Genomic DNA, 11,335 nt, shown 5'->3' with positions numbered 1-11,335 from the left:
CGCCCCTCGCTGGGTGCCCCCGGCCCCCCGCCCGCCAGCTTGCCCCCCGCCAGGAGCGCCGCCGCTGGCTGCAGGCAGAGTCGCTGCCGCCCCGGCCGCCGCTGGCTCCAGTCCGCCGCCATTATTCTTTGTTCGCTGAGAGCGGCGGCGATGTGGTCGGGCTCGGGCGGAGGCTCCATCTTTAACGCGGCCCCTCCTGCGAGGGGAAGGCCCCGAGCACGGGTGTCCGGCGCCTCCCAGTCCCCCCTCCGTCCCCCCGGCTCTCTCGGGCTCCTGCCTCCTCCTCCTGCTCCTCTTACCGGTGGTACTGGCTCCTCCGTCACTGCTTTCGTTCGCGGCCCGGATCTCGCTGGAGTTTTATTCTCTCCCCCACGTAACACACCGCGTCAAACTACACCTCCGCCGCGTCACTCACCAACACTCCGCTTCTCCCAGCCGCCCGGGCCACAGGCAGCAGCAGCCGCCGCCGACTGAGGAGCCGCAGCCAGGGAGCCAGCCAGCGCCGCCCAGTGCCGAGTGCGCAGCGGCGGCCGCGCACGGAAACGCCCGAACTCGGCCGGAGACGCCCGAATGGCCCCACCTCGCGGCTCTGGAGGCGGAACTTGCCGAGCTGCTTCGGGAGCCCCGGGCCGAGGCGAAGAAGCTGGGACGGGGGATGGGAGGCAGGAAGGAGGTTGCTGAATTAACGGCGTTAACGCGGCTGGTTCTGTTTTCCCGGGGAGGAAAGGAACATCTGTTTGTCAGTCGGAGGGCCGAGGAAACGGTAGAAAGGAGGAATGCCTCCGAGACTTTGGGCTTATTAAGGCAACCTTCCCCTCCCCGTCTCCCCCTTCCCTCCCTCACCCCAGGTCTTTCCCACGAGTAAAAGCGGCGGACTCTAGGGCAGTTCTGGCCATCTGGCCCTGGCGGAGGGACACACAGCTGTTGGCGTGGACTCAGCTCTCCGCCGGGGAACCCCGGGAACATTCAAACGCCGAGCTGCACCGGTAGCCGCTGGAATGTGCACTGGCACTTTAGGGGCTCCATGGATTGGGGTGGGGTTTGGACCAAAGTAGAGGAGCTGAGGGTGTTCACCCACACTTTCTCTCCCATCCTGTATGGTAACCCTTCCTCTTTCTCCCCCCCCCCCCCCCTCCACGTGTCTGATCTCCGCTTGGTGGTGAAACTGCTGGAATCCACAGTCTCGGGGATTCAGGATGGGGAATCTACGAAGCCTGAGCTAGGATACCCTGCACGAGATGGAAAATCTGCTTTGTCCCGTTGGGGTTGACCTAGAGCGAGCAGCCAGAATCTCTTGGACCGGAAGGAGATGATGGTTTGGAATGCTTAGAAGTTGAACTAATAATATTCTCTGAATAGACCACAGCTTTTTGTTTAGTTTAGTTTTCCTCTTATCTCGGCTGATTAAGATTGCTTGCTTCGTTGTCTGTGCAGTCTCCCTCTGTAATTTTTGACAGAAAACACCTCTTGCATCCCCCCACCCCACCCCTTTCCCTCATTTTGAAATCCCTGGTTTTCTTTAAAACTGTAATTCCTGCCATCTTCTGCACATGAAGCTGAGCCTCATCTCAGAGCTGCTCATGCTCATCACTTTATATTCATTTTGTTTATATTCTTTATGTAGTGTGGCTAACTCCCATATGTAGTGTATGTGTGTGTAAGTGTCTCACCTGGAGGCCAGAATAAACATCTCAATTCTCCTGTCTCTACCGCTCTCCAAGGGAGGTTTTAATGCCATCCAGGAGAAGGTTAGGGTCTGAGGCTGGCCACTCTCCTCTCCTCATACAGGATAGAATTATATTCTACTTCCCCTCCTTAAATAATATTAATCTAGAGTATATAGTTTTCGGATTCAAACTAAGTTCCAGATGCCCATTTCTTAAGGGGGGAGCCCACACGGTTTATATCCAGGGCTTGACTTTAGTCCCACCAAAAACAAGTTTCACAAGGAACATATAAGTAGCAAAGATTTATTTATCCAAGTCCATAGCAAAACAAATCAGAAAAAGCATAAGAATATGTACTTGATAATGCAGATTGAAAGAGCTCTCCCACTGGAAAGTACTTCAGTTTAACCAGAAGAGAGTCCTAGTTTTCCCAAAGAGACATTCCCTAAAGTATCTTATATAGCAAATGATGGATAAGGGCATGGTCAGAATTCTACAAGTTCTACAAATACACAGTATTGATTCTAAGATGGAAGGTAAAGGTTTTTTTTAAAAAAAAGTCCTATATCAATGAGCTTTGGAGCTCAGATTTCATGTATATACTTGCACATATACATATTTGGAATATAACTTTCACTTTTGCCATTGGGGAAACTAGATGGTACAGTGAATACAGTGCTGGACCTGGGATCAGAAAGGCTTGGGTTTAAATACAACCTTGGGCACTTAAAGAATTAGCTGTGTAACCCAAGTCAAGTGATTAGTCAACCTCAGTTTCCTCATCTGTTAAGTGGGGATAGGGTTATCTTTTACTCTTAGATTTGTGAGAATCAAACAAAATAATGTCCATAAACCTTTTGCAAACCTATAAGTACTCTATAAATGCCAGTTATTATATTCCTAGCATCATGCAGACTGCTTCCAAAATCATAGGTGCTTAACAACTGTTTATTGCTTGATTGGCAATAAAGTGGGGGTGTCCTTAAGCATCCTTTCCACTCTCGCATAGTCACAAATTTTCTAAGGAACAGTTTACACCCTCTAAACCTATTTCTCATTCATTCCCTTTTTGACCAATGTCCCTAAAGCTCTACTTAATACCCTATTCATTCTTCAAACCTCACCCCCTTATATCCATACCATTCTACTGGAGTTATTCCCAAAGACCTTTTTGTAAAATCTAAAGGCCTTTTCTCAGTTGTTTTCTTTGAAAACATTTGTTATTGAAAACTTTGAAGTTCTCTCTCAACTTCCAAGAAAATACATTCTTGATTCCTTCCCTAGTTCTCTAACTCATTCTTTTGTATTTTCCTCTTTTAACCTTCTGTGGTTGTCCCTAAAGTTCTTGGTCTGTAGGTCTTTACACGCTCTTTTGAGAGTGTTCTTCCTGTGTCAAGTATCTTCTCACTCCAGTCTGTCCTTAACTCAGCTACAAAACTCCAAAAGTGATTTTTCTAGACAATATCATTCTCTACTTGTTAAATTTGAAAGATTCTCTATTGTCTCTAGTATCAAATATAAACTTTCTTTGGCTTAAAAAGCAAACAAACAAACCCTTACTTTCTGTTTTAGAATTGATACTGGTTCCAAGGCAGAAAAGCAGTTAAGGGTTAGACAATTGGAGTTAAGTGATTTTCCCAGGGTCACATAGCTATGAAGTTTCTGAGATCAGATTTGAGCCCAGGACTAGCTCTCTAACCACTGAGGCTCTTAGCTGCCCCTCCTCTCTTTGGCTTGTAAAGAAAGACCTTTACCACCTGGCTCCAACGTAATCTTCCATCTTTGTATGTTACTCACCTTCCTATATTCTAAGGTCTGATCAAACTGGCTGTCTTATTATTCCTTCTACATAATGCTCCAACAGACTTATCTTCCCATGCTTGAAATGCATTTTTCCCTCACTTCTGCCTCTTAGTATCCCTTCTTTCCTTTTTTCCAGCTCAAGTCCCATTGTCTACATGAAGCCTTTCCATGTTCTCCAAATTGCTACTGCTTATCCCCAAATTATGAGTATATGGGTTTTTATAAATCTATACACATATATGTATATATGGGCATGTACTTATATATCCATATCCATATATATTTTGTATTTGTTTGTATTTGTGCTTGTTCTCCCACCCCTGATCTAATAGTATCCAAGCTCCTAAGGTCAGGGATCACCTGGCACATAGTAAACTATTAGTAAGTGCTTGTTAATTGACTGATTGATTGAATCCCCAATACCAGATACTAGGCACTTAAATGCTTGATGACTGATTAAGAGCTTATTCAGGTTCATGGTTTGAATTATTCTTTTGATACTGGACATTTCCAGAAACCTATCTCCAGACTTATCATCTCACCTAAACTCCAGACCAGATCTCCAAATCCCTATGAATTCTTTCATTTTGGATGTCGCTCAACTATATCTCAAGTCAAATATATAAAAAAAAAATTTTTACCTAAGTTAAAAATGTATTTGTTATTTTAAAATTCCCAGGTAATTTGCTTCCTCCCCACATCAGAGAAGGCATCACTTGACAAATTTATATTTAAATACATGTATTTAAATATATATTTGATGATAAATGATGAAATATAAAATATAAATAATATAATAAACTAAGTCATATATATAGAGAGAGACTATGTTTTGCTCATTTCAATTTATTAGTTCTTTCTCTGAAGGTGGACACTCACAAGGCATTGTGATCATCGTCATCTGAAACACCTATACTTGAGGCCCTGGGATGATCACTGACTCATCCATCTTCATCTCCTATGTGCAGTGAATCACCACATTCCTGTCAATTTTTCCTTAAGAATATCCAATATCTATTTTTTTCTTCTAGCAACTCTCTTGCCTTGCCTCTCTGATATCAGAACTTTCCTTATCCCTTGATTCATTTTGCATCATCCTAATCTTTCTTACTTTTTAATCATGCCACCATTTTCATCAAAAATCATTCCTCATTATTTTGCTTGATTACACTTATTTGTTAAAAGGGAGGGCTTTTTTATTATTTGTAAAGAGTTGGTGAGTGAAGGCTATTGATGGAGATACAAAGTAAAAAAGAATAGAATTCTTAAGTAAAACATTTAAAAAAATAATCAAGAAAGAAGGAAGTTCAGAAAGAGATACAAACAAACCAGACACTACTATATTTAATAATATGTGCAACAGTGTTAACCCTATCCTTCTCTGCTTGAAGACCCGATATGTTACATTTCACATACCCACATACCCACCCACCACTTAAACTGTATGGGGATGTCTAATCTCTGCCATTGACTCAAACCCTCCCCCCCCCCCCATCAATGATATTTCCCCAGTTTTAGGAATTCTCTGCACTCCAGTTCCATGCTTCTCCCAGGATAAATTTATCACTTAAAATGTCATCATCTTGTTTCAGCCTTTTTTATTTTTTAAAAAGCCATTACCTTCTACCTTAAAATTGATACTAAGTATTGGCTCTGAGGCTACAAGTGGTAAGGACTAAGCAATTGGGGTTAAATGATTTGCCAACAGTCACACAGCTAGGAAGGGTCTGAGGCCAAATTTGAACTCAAGATCTGTTTCCAGGCCTGGTTCTCTATCCACTGAGCCACCTCCCTGTCCTAATTTGATATATAACACTTCTTCAGCATCCATAGTTTCCTCTCCCTTTTGATTGAAGGCTGGAAGGCAGAGCAATGAACTCCTCCTCCCAAGCACACACTTTAGGGAGAACTCAGAATTTTCCCACCAATTTCACTTACCATCAGTTGTTCTGCTTTGGTTTTAACTGCACAAATATTCTGTCCCTGCAATTTCTGCACCTTTTGGTGCTCCCATATCCCTTTTCAGGTTTCTTTTTGTGTACTGTCTTTCCCCCATTAGATTATAAACTCTGTGAGGGCAAAGAGTATCTTTCTTTTCTAGTATTTGTATTCTCAGTTTAGCTCAGTACCTGGCATGTATGATGTGTTTAATAAATGTTTTTGGACTTATTTTAGGGATTCTCTGCACTCCCATTCCATTTAGTCACCTAACAGTCAGATTAGCTCTCTCAAAGGAATATTTACATTAAAGGTATAGCAAGAACAACCTGACCCCAATATCCAGAGACATAATCCTCCCTGACACAGCAACCTCAGTCTCTGGGAAATGGAGAGGAATTAAGTTGACAGCTTTACTCAATTCCTAAATTTAGTCTCACCACATTCCAAGTCCTCTGTCTTCTCCAGGGTTCTCTGCTAGGCTATTAGTCTAGAATCTTGGCTCCAGAATTGTCATTCCCCTGGGCTTCCCAAACCAGGGATTCTGCCTCCTTTGCCTAGAACTTGAAAAGGACAAATAAAACAGGCCAAAGCCCCAATCCCATTTCTTGAGGCCTTCGGGCCTGAAGGAAGAGAAAAGGTAGCTAGCTGAGTTTATGACATTTGTGCTATGGGTGAACAGGGCCTTCAAGTCTTGGATGCTGCTGGAAAAGAGTGAAACTGGCTCAGTCTGGTAGTTTTTAAAGATGCAGCCTACTCCAGTTACACAACTAATGAAAGAAGCTGCTCCCACTAATGTGGTAGGAGAATGGAGAATGCTTTTTCCTAAAAGCTGATCCCTGCCATTCTCCACATGGATATCTCCATCTTGGGTGACTTGGGCATGAACATCAAAGCCTTGTTACTTATACTCACCTAAAAAGTAATATATTTGTAATAGATCTGGCAAGTATTTATTTAGCAATACTTTTTGCCAGGGACTGTGCTAAGTATTAGGGATATAAAGAAAGCTAAAAAATAATCCTGATCCTCAAAGAGCTTACATTATAATGGGGAAAGTAGCATGTAGGGCCATATAAGATGGTCAGTGTAGATAGAAGATATCCTTAAGAGTAGAAGCTCTACTAATAGCCAGGGAGCCTGGAAAAGGCTGCCTTTAGAGGTTCATGGTTTTATGTGCATAAAGGAGAGGGGTTTGAATGAACACCCATTCCTTGGACCATATCCAGCCCACTCTGTCTGCTTGGAATAATAAGAGTGGAAACTTGGTGAATATTTCTGTATATTCATGATGTAATGAATGTGCCTTTCCTGGGTTCAGGGCATGCTCAGATATTCTTGGATTGTTTCCTATTAGTTTACTGTATGGTGTTGAAAAGCCTTTTAATTGTCTGCTGAGCCAGAACTGAATGCATATAAAGACTCCAAAAGAAGAATTTGACCTCTCAGCTTTTGAATGAAGAAGAAAAAATTCTGTTGTCATCTACCCACATGAGCTATCACGTGATCATGAATGCATAGTGTTTCTTGTTTCTTTGTCTCTATTATGTTCTTCCTTTCTCTGTCTTAGGTAAAAGGGTATTGGAGATGGAAGAGGCTACATCTAAAACTTGTGACCCTCAAAAGGTTGGAAGAATAACCAAAATTCCAATAACTAGAGTCCATAAAATGTCTGTCACTAGCCTCAGCTGCCAAGTCAGGCCAGCAGTGAGTGAATTAACACCACAACTGTAAGGTTATATACCCTGTAGTAACACATTGTTACCACTGCAAGCAAGGGAGCTACTCGCCATCAGCCACAGCTAGAAGTGTGTTTGGTGGGGGTAAATAAACTTCTACTCTAAGGATATCCATCTTACAAGCCTTACCTCTCCTCCCCACCCAATGCTGTCTTCCCTACTAGGTCCTTGAGGGCAAGAACTATCTTTAAGTCACTTTAAGCTTGGAAGAATCAGTCCAACAACTAGAGTCTATGGTAAAGCAGTCACTTTATGCTTGAGTATGCTCTCTCTAGGGATAGAGGTGGTAAAAGATGGAATGTTCTTGATTTCAGAGAATTTTTGTATTTTAGATCTTATGCCTTCTCAGCAAATATCCCTTTATAAAAGCTAATTGATGAGCAATGGTTTTGTAGAAAAGTCCATGGATAAAATGATGTCAGAGAGAGAATCACTAGTTAGATGATACTGGGGAAAACTGAATTAGATGAATGAAATTAAGGAGCATACACTAGGTGGGGTCTCATAACCATTAGTGTCAGAAAAATACATCCCCAATCCTTAGGGTTTATTCTTAGAAATCTAAAGGGAGCAGTACCTTTGCTCTGGGAACCCAATCTACCAGTAATAGTGCAAATTGAGAGAGTAAGCCCAAAGTTTACTACTTGTTTAATCCTTTCATTTTGTTCTTTGTATATGGAAATGTTTATGTTTGCTTATTTTTATCAAGTACATAATTTTGTCAAATACAAATATTTGTTAAGTATGAATTCAAATAATTTGTGTATTGGTGATTTTATTGATGTGAATATTCTCTCCAACTATGCAGATTAAAAACCACTGATATGTATTTATCTTATATGACTTTTGTCCATATCTTTCCATGTATTTACTACAGGGCTTTGACCCAGTGTGCTAGGGTTTTCATTTATTTTTCCCAATATCCCAATGGAATATGCAGATTCTTGACTATCATTTAACCAACTCACCTTTTTCACTCAAACAGTATATTTTTTTGATGACATCCTTATCTCTTCTACTTTCTTTTCTTCTTTTTTTTAAAATTTGCAATATATTACAGCCTGTTCACACATCCATCAGATACCATTGCTCTGTGGGTAAGTATATGCTGGCAAATGTTTAATAACTGGATCTTTCCTCCCAAAACTGTGTAGGATGCACTTTAAAATTTAATCTGCATTATTAACATTTCCCCATCATTTTACTAAGCCTAGACAATCAACAAAATAATAAAAACGAGTCCTGATTTGTAGGTTTGCTTATTTCTGAAGTATAAATGCTCACACTGAAAATTTAACAATTGGTTTTCATGAGCTGGTTCTGCTGGATCCAGCATAACCCTGCCCATGACTGACTTTTAATTTCAGTTCTTTAGAGATTGTGATTTTTCAAGACTCAACCATACAATATTATCAGAAGAATATTGGTGTTAAAAGTACATTTTATATTCAAATGTTTTTTGTCAGTTGTTCAGATTCGTGATTTCATCTGTGTAGGAAAATTCCAGAATATGTAAAAATAATAATGGCAAGCTCCAAAATTAAAGGACAAAATCTATGGAAATAAAGGTTCAAAATTGTTTATTTAATCAAAAGTATCTTCAGTGATAAAGTGAAACTCATAGATGAACTTCCCTTCAGGGCCAGGCACAAGGAAAGCTAAAGAGATTCTTGTTATAGAAAAATAAACTATTTAAAATATATAAGGATAAAAAGGATTTCTAATTCTAAGGGATTCTAACTCTACCCAAATAAAACTCCCTGGTTCTGCAAGGAACTGCTTCTCCTGTTTTTCACAGGCTACACTAATCCTCCCCGATTTGACTAACCCAAATTTATACTATTCTAAATAAAGCTACCACTAGTATCCTTATAATTCTTAGCATCACCTTTAAATTATAAAAATAACTTAAGGCTAGCTGGTTGAGTCTCGTCAAGAATCAAGTTAGGGTCCAAAACAAAGACCAGGATTTCTTTGGTCTTCTCAGAGTTTAATCAATCTATAAACAGTAATAGATAATCAATAGTGTTTCCCAAGTTGGAAAAGAAAACACTAAGCTCCTTCAGGTCTTTCACTCAGACAGAGAGAGAGAGAGAGAGAGAGGCAGAGATGTTACCTTCTCCAGCCCTGAGAGAGAAAGTCCCTGTGTGTGACTGTCAACTGCCAGAGACCATCTGTCAAACCGCCACCCCCAGAGAGAGTAACTGTCACAGGAAAAAACTGTTACAACTGTCAACATTTGAAATTAACACTCTCTGCTCTGTTTGAAACTCCTCTCTACTTCTTATCTCTAAACTAATAAAACAATATTTATTTTCTAATATCATCCTTATAAATATGAAATCATTTCTCCCACTGATGAAGATGAACAACTATTTATATTTTAAACTTTTTGAGAAGTGCCTTGGGCAAAAAAAGGGTGAAGGACTTTCTTATGATTATTTAGCTAGTATATCAGAGGAAGTATTAGAACCCAAGTTTTCCTGATTCCAAGGTCAGCTTTCCAACTCCTATTCTCTATCCTGTCTTATTTCTCCAGTTCATTTGCTTCTACTCAGGTCAACATATTCACTGTCCAACAAGAATGGCATACTTATTCTTTCTTTAGAACCTTTGTCCGTGTTTAGAATATTCTTCCCTTTTTCTTTCTGTCTTATTGAAGTGCTATCCAGATGAAGTCTCCCTTACTCCAGTAAGCCTTCCCTTTCATCACAAGTTTTCTCATTCTTATTACGTTTATAATCCATACCACACAATCTGGCATTTGGTACTATCTTGTATATATTTCATTTCTTTTTTATTTGCATTGGTTTTGCCAATTATAATCATTTCTTGAAGGCAGGAACCATTTTTAAAATCTTCTGTATCCTTCACAGGACTGTGCACATGCTAGATACTCAAATATTTCATTGACCTAGCCCAAATCATGAGTATATTCTTTTTCTCCATTATTTACAAAACATGGATATTTCTGTCAGGTGATGATGACAAATTACTTGTGGGTTCCGAATCAGGATGAGAGAAATGACTTTGGGATTACAGGAGGATCAATCTCCCAGGCTTACAGATCAGACTTGCAGATATCATCTTCTGCATTTCTACTCACACTTCTTTCTCTTGATATGGATAGTATTCTTTTTCCTAAGTCCCTCAGGATTGTCCTGGATCATTGCATTGCTACTAGTAGTAGCAGAGTCTAAAATGATCTGTATCTAACTCCAACAGTTCTTTCTCTGGAGGTAGATAGTGTTCCCTGTCATAAGTCCTTTAGAATTGTCCTAGATCATTGCATTGCTGAGAGCAGCTAAATTATCACAGTTGATCATCATATAATATTCCTGTTACTGTGTACAATATTCTCCTGGTTCTGCTTATTTTGCTCTGCATCAATTCATGTAGATCTTTCCAGCTTTTTCTGAAATCGTCCTGCTTATTATTTCTTATAGCACAATAGTATTCAATCACCAGCATGTACCACAATTTCTTCAGCCATTCCCCAATTGATGGACATCCCCTCAATTTCCAATTCTTTGTCACTACAAAAAAAGCTGCTATAAATATATTTTTTTACAAGCAGGTCCTTCCCCCCTTTTAACATGATCTCTTTGGGATACAGACCTTGTAGTGGTATTGCTGGATCAAAGAGTATGCCCAATTTTATGGCCCATTGGGCATAGTTTCAAATTGCCCCCTAGAATGGTTGGATCAATTCACAATTCCAACAAACAATACATTAGTTTCCTAATTTTGCCACATCCTCTCCAACATTTATCACTTTCCTTTATTGTCATATTGGCCAATCTGCTAGGTGTGAGGTGGTTCCTCAGCATTGTTTTAACTTGTATTTCTCTAACCAAGAGTGATTTAGAACATTTTTTCCATAGGATTATTGATAGCTTTGATTTCTGCATCTGAAAATTGCTTCTTCCTATTCTTTGACCATTTGTCAATTGGGGAATGTTTGGTATCCTTACAAATTTAACTCAGTTCTCTATATATTTGAGAAATTATACCTTTTTCAGAGAAGTTCATTATAAAAATTTCCCTCCAGTTTGCTGTTTCCCTTCTAATCTTGGTTGCATTAATGTTGTTTGTACAAAAGCTTTTTAATTTAATATAATCAAAATTATTCAATTTATATCTTGTAATATTTTCTCTCTTGTTTGGCCATAAATTCTTCCCTTCTCC

General features: G+C 39.9%; 1 protein-coding gene across 1 annotated transcript in view; it reads right to left on the bottom strand.

Annotated features, from left to right (window-relative positions):
* Positions 1-367, bottom strand: part of CREB1 (cAMP responsive element binding protein 1) — a 117,478-nt gene extending 117,111 nt beyond the window's left edge. The window contains exon 1 of the mRNA XM_044670688.1: positions 300-367. The gene's annotated coding sequence lies outside the window, so the exon portion shown is untranslated. The remainder of the gene's footprint in view (positions 1-299) is intronic.
* Between the last annotated feature and the right edge of the window lie 10,968 nt (positions 368-11,335).

This window comes from Gracilinanus agilis, chromosome 3 (genome assembly GCF_016433145.1).
Source record: "Gracilinanus agilis isolate LMUSP501 chromosome 3, AgileGrace, whole genome shotgun sequence".
In the NCBI taxonomy this organism is placed as follows: domain Eukaryota; kingdom Metazoa; phylum Chordata; class Mammalia; order Didelphimorphia; family Didelphidae; genus Gracilinanus; species Gracilinanus agilis.
This window is presented reverse-complemented; position numbering and strand designations above follow the sequence as displayed.